The 20,425-nt window shown below is 46.6% G+C and overlaps 1 protein-coding gene across 4 annotated transcripts in view; it reads right to left on the bottom strand.

Moving 5' to 3' along the window:
• Positions 1-15,785, bottom strand: part of SLC45A4 (solute carrier family 45 member 4) — a 90,306-nt gene extending 74,521 nt beyond the window's left edge. For 2 of the 4 annotated variants that reach the window (XM_083749139.1, XM_083749141.1), the window contains exon 1: positions 15,725-15,785. The gene's annotated coding sequence lies outside the window, so the exon portion shown is untranslated. Of the gene's footprint in view, positions 1-13,571; positions 13,769-15,724 lie in introns of those variants that run through there. The other 2 variants (XM_083749138.1, XM_083749140.1) reach the window with 1 other exon arrangement.
• Positions 15,786-20,425: the final 4,640 nt, after the last annotated feature.

The raw sequence follows: 20,425 nt of genomic DNA, 5'->3' as shown, positions 1-20,425 counted from the left end.
AAACCGAGGTACCACTGTATTCGCTGGGACCAAAGTGGCAACAGCTTATTGATAGATTTCCTTTAAGAAACCAGTTCCTATAGACAACCCTTGTAAAGATGAATCTTTGCTTATTTTCAAAAAGCTATTTGTGTTCTATTAAAGTTATTTCCAATGGGGATTATAGGTAGGGGCCATTAGGAATAACTTGCACACTAGTGTGTTACCAACCATTTGAAAAATGGGGTTCACAACAGGCGATTTTCATGAAAACTCCCTGTTGCTAACATTCTACCAATTATGCAAATTCCACATATTCTGGCTTCGTGGTAACTAAGGGTCAAACTAGATTTCAGTGTGGGAATTATTTCCAAAGAACGTGTCACTTTCAGAGGCATGCTGAGATCCAAAAGACCAACATATTCTGTGTCTTCTATTCGCATTAAAAACAAAACAAAAACTGGCACACTTAACACAACTTTGAAGTCACGTCTAGTTTGGAACTCATTTGAAATCTTCCCCAGCAATTAAGAAGTGTTTGTGCCATTACTATGCTATTTTAAAAAAGCTACACCAGCTGGTTAGCTGGAGAATTAGTACAACCAAGCTCCACACTTTCCAAAATTATTTGCCATGCTTTACTTGCTGAAGCTTTAATACTTCACTGCAGAATTCCTCACACCTGTAAATACGATTAGGTAACAGTAACGGTACCCCTGACAGGTCCAGTAGTGGACGACTCTGGGGTTGCGTGCTCATCTCGCTCTATAGGCCGAGGGAGCAGGCGTTTGTCCACAGACAGCTTCCGGGTCATGTGGCCAGGATGACTAAGCCGCTTCTGGCAAACCAGAGCAGCGCACAGAAACGCTGTTTACCTTCCCTCCGGAGCGGTACCTATTTATCTACTTGCACTTGATGTGCTTTTGAACTGCTGGTTTGGACCCCAGTGCCACCCGCGTCCCTAGAAATATGATATTAGACTGATGCTCAAATCTAAACTGCTATAGAAACACCACAAAGATATCACAAAAAATACACCCACCAGTGGCTGACTCCAGTGTTTGAAATTAGCCAGGCGCCAGGCTCATTTTGCACCTGGCATTCGACCACTTGCAACCAAGTGAAGATGTCTGGGTTCCAGGATGGCACCTGACATCTCCACCATCTAGAGGTGCACCGCTGGGGATCATACCCCGGCTGTTTTCACACAACAGTACCAACCACATCCTGTAGAATTCTCTCAAGTTACATTTTATCTGCATCTTCGGAATGGATTTCTGGAACCAAACTGCTTTTTCTGCACAGCCTGAGCAGGAGCAGTCACCATTAACAAAAAAAAGGGGTTGGCACAGGCATATGTGTGAACTGTCCTTGGATCAAGTGACTTTTCTTCTTTCACTTCTCAAAGCTCTTAACCTAGCTCAGGGTTGTCATCCGAACTAGCCAGATGTTTAACTGAGAATCCATCTCAGTCAGTCCATCATTTAAAAAAATAACACGTCTTGCCCAAAAATGTCAACAAGACATTCCATTTTGGCGACTGAAACCTTGGTTTAAGGAGCTATTGGGCACCTAGCTTATATATTTGAGTTTTTAACACTGCTGCCTGCAAAGCACTAATCTATGTGTCAGGAGATGTGGGATGTTGTCGTCGGAACATTTTCTGGAATGGTGATCCTGGCCGACCGGCCAGGACTGAATGTAACATCTTGTTTACTCCCTGGATTTTCTTGAAGAAGCAAGATGGAATTTCAAATATGTGAAGCCTTGTAGCATATGATGTGGGCAGGAGTATATGCAAGGAGACAAGTGATCCAAGGGGAATGCAATTAGGCCAGCTCCAATCTAATCAGCCTGGCTTGCAAAATACATCTGACAGCTTCCAAAAGATGAGGCTACACACTGCAGCTGTGATTGAACTGAAACAGGGCAGGGCTGGGCAAACTGCCCCCTGGCTTGAAAAGTTTCAGTGATCAGAACCTTGCAGCAGGTTAGCTTATTGTGGCAGGAAAGATCCGCTTCCTTCCACAACAGCCCATCTCTATAGTGCAACCAAGAGTCAGGTTGACGAACTAGCAGAATGGAACTGTGTTTGCCAGAACAACTACCATCCCCATCCCAAAGAGCCCTACCCACGATGGCCTGCCTGAAGTTCGAGCAGGGATGCTTTTAGCTTCTGATGACTCCCGTAACAGAAAACATTAGGATTCTAAAGTTCCATGACATCATAATGTTAATGGAAGCAGCTTTCAGGGAACAGCCAAGCGATCGACATCAGATTTATCCAGGGCTTCTGCTGGGAGGGACTGCAGGCAAAGGATGAAATGAGCCAGTGTGGTGTAGTGGTTAAGAGCGGTAATCACGTAATCTGGGGAACCGGGTTCGCGTCTCCACTCCTCCACATGCAGCTGCTGGGTGACCTTGGGCCAGTCACACTTCTCTGAAGTCTCTCAGCCCCACTCACCTCACAGAGTGTTTGTTGTGGGGGAGGAAGGGAAAGGAGATTGTTAGCCGCTTTGAGACTCTTGAAGGGGAGTGAAAGGCGGGATATCAAATCCAAACTCCTCTTCTTCTTCTTTGACGGCAGTTCTCATGGATGCCCTATGCATTCAAAATGAACATGCATGCAAGAGAAGAACTCTAAACTTTTTCTACACATTTGCTTCCCCACTTTGAGCCTTCCCTTGTGCACTTCAAAAGACATCACAGATCAATGTAGCCTCCCTGTGACCCCTTTCGTCCACTGATTTGCCTGAATTTGGACCCAGAACAAGGGCAAGTGCTGTCAAACCACAGGAAATTGCGGGTGGCTAGGAGGTGCTTAACATGCACCTAAGAAATTTGGAATATTTCCCAATTCATATATGCAGACATACATGAAATTATTGTTAAATCGAAAGATGCATTTTTAACATACGTGGCATTAAGAGATAAATATCAGCTATTGGATGTAACCCAATGGCAGTATCTGCAGCTACAACATTCTATTAACAACTTTGTTTGGACCAGCAGCATTTTCAGTTTCTGAGATGCTTGAGATACTAGAACAAGTGGCTAAATACTTTAAAACTAAAAAAAGAAAGAAAAGTGATTACCTTTTGTTTATAATTGTTATCAATAAATCAATTTGAGATGCAGGTGTTAAGAAATGAATGGAATAAAGAATTGGAGGTTCCTATGTTGCCTGGACAGCAAGGCTGTCAGTGGACCTGAGTTATACAATATTTAGAATTTATTGGACACTATGTTTACATAGAAAAGAACTGTCTGAAACAGCATTTTGTTGGAAATGTAATAAGCATAATGCTTCTTTAAAACACATGTTTCTAACAATGCCTTACACTTACTAAGTTTTGGGAGAAAATAGTGGATTAATGTAAGAATAACTGTGTGAAAAAGGCTAAATTTTTCATAGGACAATATTCTTTTGAACCATACACCTACTATATGGAATTTGAGAAATGGACAATGGATTCTCTGTACCCTTAATCTGGCCAAAAGACTGGTATTGCTGCATTGGAAAGATAAATATGCAACTCTGTTTATTCAATGTGTTGAAGACCTTACTAGTGGATTGCTTACAGAGACGACTTTGCATGGACAAGTATAATGAAATTTGGAACGCATTCATATAAAATACCGTAGATTAGAAATTGTAATTGTTAACTGTTTACAATTGTTATAGTGAAATACCACATTCAGGGTTTTTTTTTAAAAAAAATAGCAACAAAAAGAGATACATACATACATTGAATTCTTTTTAAAGTCATTAAAATGTATTTTAAAATTATTGAACATTGCACTACCAAGGGCTTCTTCAAATGTTAGCTTTTTAGTGTGTGTCTGATATAGCATATCTAAACACAAAGTGTTGGTTAAAACCAGGTATTTGGTATATGCACCATATAAATAACACTTGTCCAAGATCCAGGCTTGATTACAGCATGTCAGAGATTCTAACCATACTTGCATGCAAAATTAGTGTTTTGTGAGCTGTCAAAGTTAAAAGCTAGTTTCAGTATAACTTAACTCATTGTACTTTAAAGAACTGTAGCCACGGCAGTCTGTAGCAGCAAATACAAGTACAGTATTGTGGCACCTTAGACAAGGAACCTGGATTGTTGAGCCAGGATATTATACAAATGAAAGCCTACATGAAGCAGATGGAGGAGAGACATTAAACCTGAAATACAGGAGGGAACAATGGTTGATGAAGGGCGGGTCTACACTGGTCGGCTATAACGTCAAAAATACCTTATAAAAATGTGACACCAGAGGGCGCTGCAGAGTAGTGACCCATCAGCAATGGGAAATTGCATTGAGAGCTATATAACTTTCTTCATCAGTGTAGATCCAGCCCAAGTGAGAAATAAAAATAATAGGTAATAGTCGGCTATGACTATTTGCTTGTGAAATGGAAACCCACCTATGCAATGGGGCTTTCGGTTCCTCTTCTTCCCCCTCCAGTCCCCGTGCTCCAAAAGTTCTGCTAGACTTTGGAGCAGAACTAGGAGGCCAGAGGGGGCGTAGGTTTTGAAGAAGTCCCTTTGCAGAAGCAGACACCTGCTGGTGCAATACAGGATCACACCCAGTAGGTATGCAGAGAGCACATCGTAGGAGAAACAAAACAAAAACCCTGCATTATACCAAGTCAGATCATTGGTCCATATAGATTGATATTGTCAACATGGACTGGCAGCAGCCCTCCAGGAGTCCAGGCAGGAGTTCAGCCCAGCAGTTCAGGCAGGAGTCCAGCCCTACAAGGAGGGAGTGAACTTGGGAACTTTTGCATGCAGAGCATAAGCTATGGCTCTTCCCCATGCTGACAACTGGTAGTGTCAAGCATGGACACATGATTCAAACTCTTGCATTAGAGTTGCAGTTATGCCGAGTAGCAGAAACAAGACTGGTCAAATACACCAATGTGATCACCATCTAGTAGATCGTTCACACAATGCCACACATCAGAAGCTGGCTACGTTTAGGGCAAATGAAGATTAGCTACATGAGATGCTTTTTCCCCTGTTTCCATCTGCAAGTTTAAAAGCCAAGCACGGGGCCAGTAAAAGCACAAAAAAGGCCATGTTATGCAGTCAATCAAAGTCCACAATCAAGCTTGGCAGGGCGATGCCTGTGAGCTGCCAAGCCAATGACATCTTCTCCTAGGATAAACAAACATCTTTTTTCCAAGACCTTGGCAATGGCCCCAGACCTTGGGGTGAACTTCAGTCCTTCAGCCAGCCAAGTGGATGGAATGCAGGGTGTAAGAAGTCAAGAAGGATCACTCTGCAAGACAGATCTGATGAAAAAAGGGAGCTTGGCTAAGCATCTGAGTATCTTAATATGCAAAAGGGGAACTGCTTAATTTAAAAGGGAGGCTGAGCACATATGAGGTATAAATAGTGCCAGCTTCTCCAACTACATTGGGCTTTAACAACTTAAGCTTTTATCCTGGCATTTGCAAAATTCCTCGCAGAGCTTACGTTAAAGTAGTCTCCATAAAGAGATCTTTAAGTACTCTTCGCTGGTAATCATAGCCCCAAATCCTTGGAAAGTGAACATGAACTCTAGAAGCTGCTATAAACTCCTCACCTTGCTCCCTTCACACGGGATGGTTCAAACTATGAATACTCACCACTCTAGCTTTGCATCATTTTATGTTCTAAAGCCAAAGCTAATTAGGCAGGGAGAGAAAGTAATTCACCCGTAGAACCATTTGTCTCAGAGAGTTGGTGAAATCTGCATTTTTAAGGAACAGCCCCTGAACTACCCTGTAAAGGGCCGAGCTGCGGCAAGTTACCCTCTGAAATTATATAAAAATGGAGGCTCCGTAATAAATCAGCTAAAAACAGAAAAAAGTGCTAAACCTCCGCAATCTTCTTGAAGCCTGACGTATGAATAAATCCAAGCCCAATGCACTCAAATCAGAAAGCGAACAACACGGTGAAAGAGCCACGTGGTGGACAAAGCCAAGTAAAAACACTTGCAGAAACACAGGATTATTCGTTCCTGCTGCCTCTTCTGCTTGAATAAGTAGTCTGAATTGTGAAGCATGCACAACAACAGCCGTCTATATAAGCTAGGTTTATGCCTGGTTTCAGGCTCCTTCACTGTGCAAGCAACAGCTGAAAAACTATGATGTAACCTTCCCCTGAGTTTGCAAGAAGGGAGTTGTACAGCTGGGGCAATATTATATTAAGCTACAATGCCAGATGAACTCTCTGAAAGAAATGCCGAGTGCAAATGCAATATTTGTAGTGTGCCCGTCGCGGCAGAACTAACACCCTAAATTGCATAAGATTTCAGATTCAGTCACTGACATCCCCAGTGAAAGAATCTCAGGTAGCAAAGTGGGGGGGAAAGACCCCGGGCCCAAGAGTGAAGAGGCATGCCGACAGCCAGCTGTTAAAAGGGGGCTAGAGAGACCAGTGACCTGACAGTGTCAGACCCGGCCAACACTTGCAGCAGAATGAGATGGTAAATTTGTGAGTTGGAATGTACCACTTCAGGATGCAAGTGCGGGGGTGTGCATGCAAACCCCATTTTTAAGCAATATTGCACATAAAAGCTCCCTTAAGTAGAAAACTAGCATGCAGATAACAGAGAAATTATCCCCAGTTGCTCCCCGATTTTTATATTTTGTTAATGTGCTGCAGCATTCAAAACCGATCCCTCATCCCTGGCAATCTCAAATCGTACCATGTATTCAATCATCTCAGAATTCTGTCTCATTTTTCTGAACGTGTAAACCAAAGCATCTATGTATTTGCATCCCTGCCTGACTTATCAGCCTTTTCCCCGACTGCCGGAGCCTCTCTCAAGCCATGTCCCTGGAACGACTGCTTGAGAAAAACAACCAATGCCCACTAAATGAAAACTGTGCTCCTGAAAGCCCCAGCCTAATGTTTACTTCCAAGACAACAGCTGCTGCTGCTACCTTTAAGTGCCTGCATTTCGGCATCAGCGTTTGTCATCTTTTTGGCAGCGGCCCCAGTAAAAAGTAGCCCTGAATAACATAAATGAAGCTCGAGATACTTCACTCTTTGTTGTAAAGAACAAGATTGCTCAGAAACCATAAACTGTACAATTTTCCCTTTGGAGTTCCGAGCCCGTTCCTTAAGGAAGATTGGTTCTGAAGTGTTCATTACAAATGAGCTATTCATTTAAAGGCATAGTGCCCCAATTGTGCAGCCTCACTCGAAAAAGCACGGACTCTTAGACCAAAGGCTGGCGATTTTGCTACAGTTCTCGCCAGCAAGGCTATCTTGCTCTATGAAGCAACTGTGGGCAGAATAATATGTACCCGGCAGAGCAGAGTGCACATATAAACACACTAACCGAATGCTGTGAAGCAAGTATGACAGCTTATGAATCTCCCCTGCCTCCCAGTTATCAGACTGTTTAGATACACTCACCCTTCTGTTTCAAAGCCAAGCCAATATCCGCCCACTTGCGCCGAAAGCAAGCAGCAGAAGATGCGGCTGATTTTCAGCAAATGTTACCAGCAGTGCTTAAGCCAGGCAGTGCAATGCGATACAGATCATAATCAGACAGATAATTATGCCAGAGCAGAGTGCCGTGCAAGCCATTTTAAATGTATACATTTTCAGAAGTTAAATGGCAGTAAAGGGATAATACCATTAGCACTACAACTCTAGGTAACGGGCAGTTTGCAAGTGGGCATCCACATACCTTTGTAGACCAAACCCTCAGTTTGGGTATCAGTCAACACAGTACACACAAGAGCCAAGCAATGCTGCTGAGCTTCTTTGCAGATCCTCCTCCTCCTCCTCCTAACAGGCAATCTAGCTAATCAGCCTCTCAATCCACGTGCACCACCAGATTCGCTCCTTTTAGTTCCTCTAAAGCTGGAATCACTGACAACACCAACGAAAATAACGGGTGAAGGATCTGATGTAAGGATAACATGCAGTTAAAGCGTTATGGACTGTGGAGATAGTTATCAAGAAAACAAATTGCATTTTTCCAGGAGCAGCCTCAAGGTCAACCATGCCTTTCCCCCCTCAACACCGAGAAGAAATTTCTCTTTAAATACACTTCAGCCATGCCTAAATAACTCAATATATTTCATGTGGCTTCGGGTACAACATTCCAAACAATATCTGAGAGATCTTTGACACACACACACACACACACACACACACACACACACAAATTACTTTTGTATTTTTAGGTATGGAATGCCTGTCTTCAGAAATCCTTCAGTTAACTGTGTTTGCATCTGTAACATTAACTTTACACAGGCTGCTGCTGCTGCATATTTATAATACGGGGGCAAAGAATTTCACCCCCGTTGGGTTCAAACCACAAATATGCAAACTGAAGCACTTTACCTGATCAGCAAAATGAAGTGACCATTTGCATTACAGGCAAAGTGACACAAAACAGGATTGATTGCTGGGTTTATAGATGACACCCAGTTTAAGCTTCCGCTCCCTCCTACCAGACCTGCCCAACCCCAACAAAATTTTGTCACGCAGGGAAGGTCCCCAACACTGAAAGGGAAAACCCAATACACATTCTGGGTGCAACAGATACGATGAGGCTGACCCGCTAGGCTACATCTGGAACAGCTCAGTTGGTAAATAATGAGACACTTAATCTCAGGGTTGTGGGTTTGAGCCCCATGTCGGGCAAAGGATTCTTGCATTGCAGGGGGTTAGACTAGATGACCCTCATGGTCTCTTCCAACTCTGCAATTCTATGATTTAATGACCCACAAGCCACGTCTCCATATAAAGCTAATGCATACCAAAAGCTGCTCTCCAAGACTCCCCCAGTAGATATAATAATAATAATTTGTTTTTTATACCCCGCCCATCTGGCTGAGTTTCCCCAGCCACTCTGGGCGGCTCCCAATCGAGTGTTAACAACAATACAGCATTAAATATTAAAAACTTCCCTGAACAGGGCTGCCTCCAGATGTCTTTTAAAGATAGGATAGCTGCTTATTTCCTTCACATCTGAAGGGAGGGTGTTCCACAGGGTGGGTGCCACTACCGAGAAGGCCCTCTATCTGGTTCCCTGTAACCTCACTTCTTGCAGGGAGGGAACCGCCAGAAGGCCCTCGGCGCTGGACCTCAGCGTCCAGGTAGAACGATGGGGGTGGAGACGCTCCTTCAGGTATACAGGACCGAGGCCGCTTAGGGCTTTAAAGGTCAGCATCAACACTTTGAATTGTGATCGGAAACATACTGGGAGCCAATGCAGATCTCTCGGGACCGGTGTTATGTGGTCCCGATGGCCACTCCCAGTCACCATTCTAGCTGCCGCATTCTGGATTAATTGCAGTTTCCAGGTCACCTTCAAAGGTAGCCCCACGTAGAGCGCATTGCAGTAGTCCAAGCGAGAGATAACCAGAGCATGCATCACTCTGGTGAGACAGTCTGCAGGCAGGTAGGGTCTCAGCCTGCGTACCAGGTGGAGCTGGTAGACAGCCGCCCGCCCTGGACACAGATGCCTCTCAGAATGGCAAAAAATCCCTCTCTCATGCTATGCTACCTCCTCCTATAATCACCCTGTTTTGTCACCTACACAGGACACTCCACACACCAGCAGTTCTTTACCTGCAACACTTCTCCCCTTCCACTTCTCTGGCTTTTGCACCCCTCTTGTTCTTGTACCCCAAACCCTTCCCCCTTTGCCAAAAGTCACTGCAACCTTCCCTGTGATTCTTTCCCACCCTGTATTCTGCCCTCGAAGTTTGTTCTGACAGTTGCCGACTCAAGCACTACAAGGAGCAAAGTTCCTCCCTCATTTCACTCTCCTTTCCAGGATCGACACATTTATTTACTTCTCGCTTCTTCCCTTTTCTCCCTGTTGCACATCCTGCTTTAGAAAGAAACTCCTTGCCTCAAACCCCAAGACCTTTGCTCACACTTAACTCATCCTGCCTCCTCAACCTGACCTTGCACAGATAAGAATCGCCTCTCTCTCTCTCTCTCAAGTTCTCTTATAGCCCCTTCAGCACCTGGTTTTTCTAGGGTTGGTTTTCTCACCCCTTGCATGCACCACACACAAATCCCAACACGTGATCTTTTCTCCTCTTCTCTTACCTTATCAGACAGCCTTATGATCTCCACCCACCCCCAGTTATCTCCCCCCATCAACCAACACACTTGGACACGCAACAAACTTTTTGCTTGTGCAGTTATTTCTCACTCGCCCGCTGGGATTCTGCTCAATTGAACTCCCTGAAAAACATCTAAAGAATAGTTCAAAAAATGTGTCTTCCCTCTTTTCCACAGGCTGTCTTCTTGCATCGCCCACCAAACCCAATTCTCTCCCTTGTCCCAAAACCCTGCCTCTCAAACTCAACCCCTCTCCAACAACACCCCAGCCTTTCTTTTTCTGAACCCCATTTGCTAGGGTCCCTCTCTTGAATCTGCCGTTCAAAGAATTGCAGACCTGGAAAGGACCCCGAGGGTCATCTAGTCCAACCCCCTACTTGTATCCTCTTTCGCTTCCAAGTCAATGTACACACCAGGCTTCCTCTGCCCTGTGTTGGCAGACCGACTCTGCGTTACAAAGATGCCTCCAAACACGAAGGTTGGCAACATCAACCCCGCTGTGTGGGAATCTCTTACAGACAACCTCAGTGCCTGGAGGCAGAGAGTCAGGCTGTGCAGCCACAGCAGTGACCAGCGGAGGAATGACCGCTGGGAGGAGCGCAGAAAGAAGGAACGCCGTGGTGCATCTGCAGCAGCACAACCAGACGCCTTCGTCTGCCCCAGCTGCAACAAAACATGTCCCTCCTGTATCGGTTTCTGCAGCCACAACAGGATCTGTAACTCAGGAAAGGCACAATCCTCCAGCAACAAGAATCCCTCAGTCACACAACAGCCTCTGCATTCCTCCAACTCCCACCCCGGGCGCCCAGAGACACACACACACCCTCTACTCAAATACACACACCTTTCGATAAGAATGCCCCTTCCCCAGCCATGAAATCCTCTTTCAAGGCAAATCCCCTAAGACACTCCTTTGTGTGTTTTCTTTTGGGTCCCTTCTTCCACCACTCTCCTTCTCAAGGAGTTCTGATCCCTAAGCCCACCCTGATGTGGGCTTGGTTCCCTGAATTGCTCCGCTGGTCCGACAGATATATATTTTAGAAAACCAAAAATCAGGCAGCCTTTAGATTAACTGGTTTGTGGCAGGGAATGATTGGTAAATCCACACAGGGTTATGGAGTTGTCAGCCACGTTAAGGCACCAAAAAAGACACCAAAACATTCTTATCACTCATTCTTTTTATTCCTTATGTTTACATGCCACTCCCCCCCCCCCAAGGTGACATAAATGTGGTTCTTAGGGTGTCTCCCACCCAGTGACTAACCAGCGGTCAGCAAACTTTTCCAGCAGGGGGCCGGTCCACTGTCCCTCAGACCTTGTGGGGGACCGGACTATATTTTGGGGAGAGAAAAAAAAGAGCGAATTGCTACGCCCCACAAAGAACCTAGAGGTGCATTTTAAATAAATAAAAGCACACATTCTACTCATGTAAAAACACCAGGCAGGCCCCATAAATAACCCAGAGATGCATTTTAAATAAAAGCACACATTCTACTCATGTAAAAAAAACATGATGATTGCCGGACCATCCGCAGGCCAGATTTAGAAGGCAATTGGGCCGGATCTGGCCCCCGGGCCTTAGTTTGCCTACCCATGGACTAAACCCAAACCTGGTTAACTTCAACCAAGGTGGTGGCCTCATGTGTCTTCACACCAAATTCCAGGACCTACTTGTATGGTTTTCATATTCCAAGGGAATATGAATTTTTTTGCTGCTGGTTGCTCTTAGGCCTTGCTTGTGGGTTTCCTACAAGCCCCAGACCAAGATCGAAAACAAAATACTGGGCAAGATTTTAGCACTACATTTATATCCCACCTTTTCTCCAAAGAGCTCAAGGTTGCATCCCTTTCCCCAATTTATTCCTCACAGCAACCCTGTGGGAAGGCAGTGACTGACCCAAAGTTACGGAGTGGGATACATTAGCTGAGTGGGGATTTGAACCCTGGTCTCTCAGATGCAACACTCTAACCACTAACCCCATCAACACAAGGCAACTTGCAAGGCTAGAATACACATCGTAAACAAATCCTGAAGATTGCTTAATTTTTTTCAAAATGTAGCCAAGCACATATTTGAATAAATGTGTTCTCAGGAGATTAGATTACCTCTGCATAGAACCTACAAGTTCAGAATCACTCTGCCCCTGATATTCTGGTATTCTTTAGCAATTTTACCTACAACAGCTGAGTAAAACCTCCAGGGGCAGAGGCACTGTACCTCCAAATGCCACCTGTTTCAGGGTGGGGCATTCAGCAGCAGGGAAAGCTGTAAAACCTTATGCCCACCCGCCAGACTGCTATGGGGGACAAACAACCCAGAAGACTGCTGTAGCTGGACCACTCCGATGTGCAGGTGTGTGTCAGGGACATGGGACAAAAGCGTTGTGTGGATGGTGCGTCTCAAGGAAATGCCCCACCCCTGGCAGTCTGTTCCAACATGCAGGTGAACGTCAGGGATGCGGGATAGAAGAGTCATGTGGATGGTGTGCCATTGCCCTTCCTGCCTCGGGGAAATACTCCAGCCCCCACTCCAAACCACCTGTCCCTATACACAGATGGGTGTCAGGGTTGTGGGTCAGAAGGGCCGTGTGGGCGGTGCACCTGTGCTCTCCCTCCCTCACAAACACTTTCTATCCCTCCCGGTGCCCCATTCCGACGTGCAGGTGCAGGTCAGGGTCACGGGTCAGGAGGGCCCTGTGGATCGCGCTCCTCCGCAATCCCTCCCTCACAAACACCTTCCACCCCTCTCGGTGGCCCGTTCTGACGTGCAAGTGCGTGTCAGGGTCGCGGGTCAAAAGGGCTGTATGGATGGTGCACCTGCGCTCACCCTCCCTCACAAACACCTCCTACCCCTCCCGGCGCCCCGTTCCAACATGCCAATGCGTGTCAGAGTCACGGGTTAGAAGGGCCGTGTGGACCTCACTCCTCCTCAATCTTTCCCTCACAAACACCTTCTACCCCTCCCGGCGCCTCGTTCCGACGTGCCGATGCGTGTCAGGGTCGCGGGTCAAAAGAGCTGTATGGATGGCGCGCCTGTGGTCTCCCTCCCTCCCGCACAAACACCTGCTACCCCTCCCGGGTCCCTTTCCGACGTGCAGGTGCGTGTCAGGGTCGCGGGTCAGAAGGGCCGTGTGGACCGCTCTCCTCTACAATCCCTCCCTCACAAACACCTCCTACCCCTCCCGGCGCTCCGTTCCGACGTGCAGGTGCGTGTCAGGGTCGCGGGTCAGAAGGGTTCTGTGGACCTCGCTCCTCCTCAATCTTTCCCTCACGAACACCTCCTACCCCTCCCGGCGCTCCGTTCCGACGTGCAGGTGCGTGTCAGGGTCGCGTGTCAGAAGGGCCCTGTGGACCGCGCTCCTCCGCAATCCCTCCCACCCAAACACCTCCTACCCCTCCCGGCGCCCCGTTCCGACGTGCCGATGCGTGTCAGGGTCGCGGGTCAAAAGGGTCGTGTGGACCGCCCCCTCGCCCCGCGGCCCTCCCCTCCGCGGCCGGTACCTGCTCCTGCCGGAGCGCGCTGCTCTGCCGGGGCCCGGCTGCTCCCCCTCGCAGGGGCGGGCTGCTTGCTGCGCCGGGCTGCTCCGCTGGGGCCGGGTCCTGTCCGGTCACGGTCCGGGGTCGGGGTCGCGGGCGGGTCGGCCGGGCGTCGGGCTCTGTCACGGCGACCGGGCAGCAGCGGAGGCGGCAGCGGGCTCCGAAGCGGGCGGCGCAGGCGGGCGCTTTATACCCTCGGCTCCTCGGAAACCGTCTCCGCGCAACGCTTCCGCTTCCGCCCCTCCCTCGCGCCCGCCCGCCTCATGAATATGCAAATCGGGGCGAGCGGGGAGAGGGCGCCTGAGGAGCGAAGGGCGAGAGAAAGAGGGGAGGGGAGGCGGCCAGCCAATGAGGGGGAGGGCAGGGCTCCCCCCGCAGCGCGCCGATTGGCTGCGCTCGCAAGGAAATAGAACGCGCGCTCCGCGAAGGTGGGAAAACCTGCAGAGCTCAGTGACGCTGCAGCATCCTATTAGCAAAGCCCAGGCAAAAGGTGGGGGGCTGCTGGAAGGGCGCCTGCTAGGAATCAGAGGGAGTTAATGGCGGGGGCGAGTGGCAGGAATCGCAAAGCACCTTGCTGGGGCAGGGACGGCTCCTCGGGGGATGCAGAAGCAAGCGCTGTATGCTCGCGCCAGGGGAGACTTAGAATGGGGTGCATTCTGTCGGGGTGCGGGGAAGGATCCCCGGCATTGCACGTTTTGCGTGTGCAGATAGGCACCGGCTCATTTGCATCCGGTGCGTGCGCGCGCACAAAAACAAGCCCAGTGGTGCATAACTCCCAAGCAGCCTCAGAATGCTGATTATTCTTCCCTAAAGTTAAGCTGGCTCTAAAAATAACAAACGCCCTTCTCTAAAGCCCTTCTGCACATGATGGATGGTGGAAAAGAAATCCTACACATGTCTGCACTTGCCTGGCTTGGAACTGATCCGCCTAGAATGGATTCTAGCAGGTGCCTTTCATATGGCAGAGGTTTATTTGCTCAATCTCCGTATGGGCAACCAAACTCCTCTCCCAAGGAACTTGGATCTGCATACACAAAGTAATGCCAACAGCCCGATGAGGTAGGCATAGCTGAGAGGGACCCGTGGCGTACCCAAGGAATCTGGAATTGGGTACAATGTAGTCAATGTAGGTTAAACTACAGAGCCTAGGACTTGCCGATCAGAAGGTCGGCAGTTCGAATCCCCGCGCCGGGGTGAGCTCCCGTTGCTTGGTCCCTGCTCCTACCAACCTAGTAGTTCGAAAGCACAAAGTGCAAGTAGATAAATAGGTACCGCTCCTGCGGGAAGGTAAACAACATTTCCATGCGCTGCTCTGGTTCGCCAGAAGCGGCTTAGTTATGCTGGCCACATGACCCGGAAGCTGTATGCCGGCTCCCTCGGCCAATAAAGTGAGATGAGCGCCACAACCCCAGAGTCGGTCACGACTGGACCTAATGGTCAGGGGTCCCTTTACCTTTAGTCAACAACACCATAGCGGGGAATCCTGGAAAATGGACTTTAAAAAAGAAAAGAAAAATACAGCTGCTGAAAACAGTGACAAGCAATTGACAATGAAATATAATTAAGCTATCAAGAAGAAAAGAAAAAGAGCCATTAAAGTTAGTTGGAAAATAGCAAGAAGCAATCAGAAAAACATACCGTCCATCAGATTCTCTGGAAACTACGGCTCCAATGAGTTTTAAGGAAGGTTATTCCACAAACAAAGTCGCAGCACAGAAAAGTCTATAGTTACTGATTAGTGGAGGGATGCTGTACATTCTAGTGCAGCGGCTCCCAATTAGCACTGCGGACTAATTAGTACTGTTTTTCAGAAGCCAAGCCGTGGACCCCCTACTTTTGAAAATGATATCTCTGTGGTAGGTTTTGTTATGTGAATGGTGTCATTGTACCCTTCAACATGTCCCATTGCAAAGTCAGGTCACGCAACTTCTGGGCCGTGCTCCTGCAAGAGTCCCGTGCCCTTGTGAGAGCATGGCACCCAAAATGGGATGTCCCAGATGGTGGCCAGTTATGTGTCATGGGCCCACTTGGTGGGTTATTTATCTACTTGTGGTCCACAGACCAATTGGCATCCACTGTGCACAACCAATCCCTGTGGGTTGTGATAAGGCTCTTACCTTGCTCAGATGTAATGCACTGCCACAAACCTTGAGCTCACACGTCCCTCTTCCAGTGTGCCTGCAAGGAAGATTTGAGAAGCTGAAACATTCATTTTATTTTATTTTAATTAACTGCATCTTGCTGTGTTGTCTGAAGCTCAACAAACATTGCTCGGTTCTATGAGTACTGAAAACAAGTCACCTGCAAACCATAGTTTATGACCTGGCTTGTTCTTAGTAATCATTGATAAGACTGACCATAGTTTAGGGTTTGAACAACACAGTAAACTTTGGTTTGTCTAGAATGGGAATGCATGCTTTACAGAACCACCTGTTTCTGTGGGAGAAAATTCGAAAACTGTAGCTCCAAGCCACAGAGTTCACAATAATCAGTTGTCTCTCGTTATCTTCAGTCTTGTGACTTTTCCAAGAAATGAGTTAACCAGTTTGGGCAGCCTCAAGGCAAAATCTTCAGCTAAGTGGTGGGCACCCAAATTATCTGAGTAGTTAAAAATGCCGCTAAGTTTTTGTTGTGGCTAAAATCTACCCACAGCTTTGAAAAACTCACACTCTTTTTCTCTTTGGTCATAGCCTGAGTCAACCAATGAAGTATACAGATTTGCAGTTTCATGCTATACCCACAAGGATTTTGTGTCAGATCTTCTTTATATATAATTGGGATGGGCAGTTGTCAAACACCAAATAGAATTATACAGTTGGAAGGGACTCTGGGGGTCATCTAGTCCAACCCCGGGAATACAGGAATCTCAGCTAATGCACCCATGGCCCATGACCATCCAACCTCTGCTTTAAAACCTCCAGTGAAGGGGAGTCCACTACCTTCCAATAGAGTCTGCAAGATTCAACCAGCAAGGCAGTGGTCTTCGGCCCTTGGTGATCCTACCAAATCATATTTTATTTATCTAAAAGCATTTCTAAGCTGCTTAATGTTTCAAATCTCTGAAGTTGTATGCAAAATACAAACATAAAAACAGAATAATAAAATTTGGGGGTTGAAAGTTCTGCTGAGAGTAGACGCATTGAAATTAACTATGTTTTTATATATGCTGGAAGCCTCCCAGAGTGGCTGGGGCACAAATAATAGATTACTACTACTACTAATACTACTATGAAGGGACGTGGGTGGCGCTGTGGGTTAAACCACAGCGTCTAGGACTTGCCGATCAGAAGGTTGGCGGTTTGAATCCCCACGATGGGGTGAGCTCCCATTGCTCGGTCCCTGCTCCTGCCAACCTAGCAGTTCGAAAGCACAAAGTGCAAGTAGATAAACAGGTACCGCTCCAGCGGAAAGGTAAACAGCGTTTCTGTGCGCTGCTCTGGTTCGCCAGAAATGGCTTAGTCATGCTGGCCACATGACCCGGAAGCTGTACGCCGGCTCCCTCGGCCAATAAAGCGAGATGAGCGCCGCAACCCCAGTCGGCCACGACTGGACCTAATGGTCAGGGGTCCCTTTACCTTTACTAATACTACGAGTGTAAGTCATGTCTATTAACTTCAATTGGTCTACTCTTAGTAGGCCTGGTATTGGATACAACCCAGAGATAATAAGAAGAATCTACTAATAAAAGCGGGTGGCGCTGTGGGTAAAACCTCAGCGCCTAGGACTTGCTGATCGCATGGTCGGTGGTTCGAACCCCCGCGGCGGGGTGTGCTCCCGTCGTTCAGTCCCAGCGCCTGCCAACCTAGCTGTTCGAAAGCACCCACAGGTGCAAGTAGATAAATAGGGACCGCTTACCAGCGGGAAGGTAAACGGCGTTCCGTGTGCTGCGCTGGCTCGCCAGATGCAGCTTGTCACGCTGGCCACGTGACCCCGAAATGTCTGTGGACAGCGCTGGCTCCCGGCCTCTAGAGTGAGATGAGCGCACAACCCTAGAGTCTGTCAAGACTGGCCCGTACGGGCAGGGATACCTTTACCTTTACCTTTAATTTTAATGGTCAGGAAAAAACCTGGTTAATCTTTACAAGACGTCCAGAGCAATTGTGTTTATTTAAAAGCATCTTAATCCTGGTAGAGTTGAGAAGTTAGCTGGTTTTATTCACAGAGATGAAAGAAACATTTTAATGTCAATTTTTAGCGAACAGGTAAACAAAGTCACACATCTTAAAAGACTTGTTCCTGAAACCCCTGGTAGCAGCACATCTGGAAATCTCACAAAACTGGAAGAGGTTGGAGAATCTATTTGTAGCCCAGACTCTCGAATGTGGCAGTTGGCGTTGAATGAAAAGCAAAGCGATTCAGAAAAGCAAGGGGTGAGAAAGACAAAAATAGATTTACTGAGGTATGGTCCCCTTGCCTCCAGTTTGCCAACTTCAAACAGAGAGGGCAGAACCCCATCATCTCAAATCTTATTCTGGTGCGCTGTGTCAGTAGCAGAATGCATTTTCTGATAATGTGCTCCCTATAATAGTTGTGACACTGTAGTGTTGTTAAATACGGGTTTATTGGTTGGAAAACTTAATAAAAAATACCATTTAGGTATTTCATGATAAACAATTCCTTGGAAGTTCCTTTGTGTGGCCTGAAAGGTGGATTTGAAATGCTTTACTTAATAAATAAAGACAGGAGATTCACGAGAGCTGATTATTTCCTATAGTTCTTACCTAGTAAAGTAAGGACTAGACTGCAAGTCCACTCCACACACCCCTAGCAGGAAGAAAAGGGAAAATTCCACTACTCCCTAAAGTAAATAGTTTGCCAGGACACATTCTCTTGATCACAGGGGTTAATAAGTAATGAATCGAGTGTCTGGTGCTTTGGTGGCTATTGTCTGGCAAAACCCAGAGGACTTGTGCCAAGGTGTGCTTTTGAGGCACTGTAAGAAAGGATACACAAATGTCTTGTGCTAACTCGGAAACAGCTGTGTGTCAGGCTTGGGAATAGGGCACCAATGCAAGGCCTGCTCTTCCGTATTTTCAAGAGCCACAGTACAGATCAACATTTGTGATAGCTGCTTTTTTCATATCTAATAAACAGCCAGAGACATAAGTACTCTGGGCAGCGGGGAAGACATCGAGTGGTCTATAACAGGTTATGTATCTGGAACACAGAAAGTTTCCTTATAGTTGGTGAGACCATTGCTCGATAATATTTGCATTGACCTGTAGTGTTAACCTTGAAAATGAAGGAGAGAAAAGTGAGATGGCCATCTCTGCAGCTAGAAAGCAAGGAACGGCCAGAGAGATTTTGAACTGTGCCTTGTGAGTGTTTGCCGTAGGTTTCCAAGTTTGCTAAAACTGGTCCAGGAACACAAGGGTTTAAAGAGGTGAAGAGCTAACTATGGCATGTTTATTATTAGCAAAATCATGGAGGGGGGGGGACACATACACTTGCCATCTGGGAGATTCTGGAGAAAGGAAATGTGGATTATTAAGTTAATGAGGAAGATTACTAGCTTATAAGCCTTTATGGAGAGGAAGGAGGAAATAGCTTTTTTAACATACCATTTCCAACAATCATTACATAACTTCTTATCTTATACAATATTTTAGACTTCCGTCAGCAACTTCTGAAGATTTTCCGTTCTTTAGCACTTGTTCTCCATTTCTTAATTTCTCTATTACTTTTAATTATCATTAATGAATAGTTCTCTTCGTAGTCTTCCTTGCAATATTTCAAATAGTCCTCCTTACAGAACTTATTGAAGTCCTACTAGCGTAATCTGTTTATTACAACTGCTTTTCAAATAGTTCAGATATTTACGTACTCCAGTCTTCTAAGAATCTCTGATCCCGCAGATTTCGAATCCTTCCTGTTAATTTATCTAATGAACTAATTCTGTATCTTAGCCTTGTCTAATATGCTTTGGCTTCAACTTTTGAAAATAATAAAAGCACTCGAACCCTTTGCAGCTGAATTTGCTAGCCAACTCCAATGAAATGCATTGGGTGGCTATAGAAGAGGATTAGACAAATTCATGGAGGGCAAAGTGTTTGATGGTTCCTGGTTGTGATGGCTGTGTAACTTTCCTCCACTGTTGGAGGCAAAAATAGTTGTTGGGGTTTGCAAGTGCTGTTGCTCCCAGGACCTCTTTGCAGGCTTCCGTGGGCCACTGTGAGAACAGGATGCCGGACTGGATGGGCTTTTGCCTGGTCCAGTAGAGTGTCTTCTTATGCTCTTATGCCCTGTGCTTGGTAGAATGATGTGGAAGTCTTGTCTACCATGTTTCATCACATGCAGTCACAAAATGTTGAAATGTGACCCTTAAAAACCCATGAAGCTGCCTTATATCAAGTCAGAACCACTGTCCTTGTTAGGATATAGTTCCGTTCCACCTTAAAAGGGTACAGGCATGACATTTGTGGGTCACGTGCCTGTTTACTTCCAGCACTCGCTAGGAACTTCCATTTGTATATAGCTTTTGTGTTACTGCTGTTTTGCTGGACACGAAGGGAAGCAGACATGTTTTCCTTTGTTCCTGAACTATACTGAATAAAGTGCTGTACATTATGCTGTAAGGTAAAGGGACCCCTGACCATTAGGTCTAGTCATGAGTGACTCTGGGGTTGCAGCGCTCATTTCACTTTACTGGCCGAGGGAGCCGGCATACAGCTTCCGAATCATGTGGCCAGCATGACTAAGCCGCTTCTGGTCAACCAGAGCAGCGCACGGAAACGCCGTTTACCTTTCCACTGGAGCGGTACCTATTTATCTACTTGCACTTTGACGTGCTTTCAAACTGCTAGGTTGGCAGGAGCAGG

This window comes from Podarcis gaigeae, assembly GCF_964106915.1.
Source record: "Podarcis gaigeae genome assembly, chromosome: 7".
NCBI lineage: Eukaryota > Metazoa > Chordata > Lepidosauria > Squamata > Lacertidae > Podarcis > Podarcis gaigeae.
The sequence above is the reverse complement of the archived record's forward strand: the minus strand, read 5'-3'. Positions and strand labels throughout refer to the sequence as shown.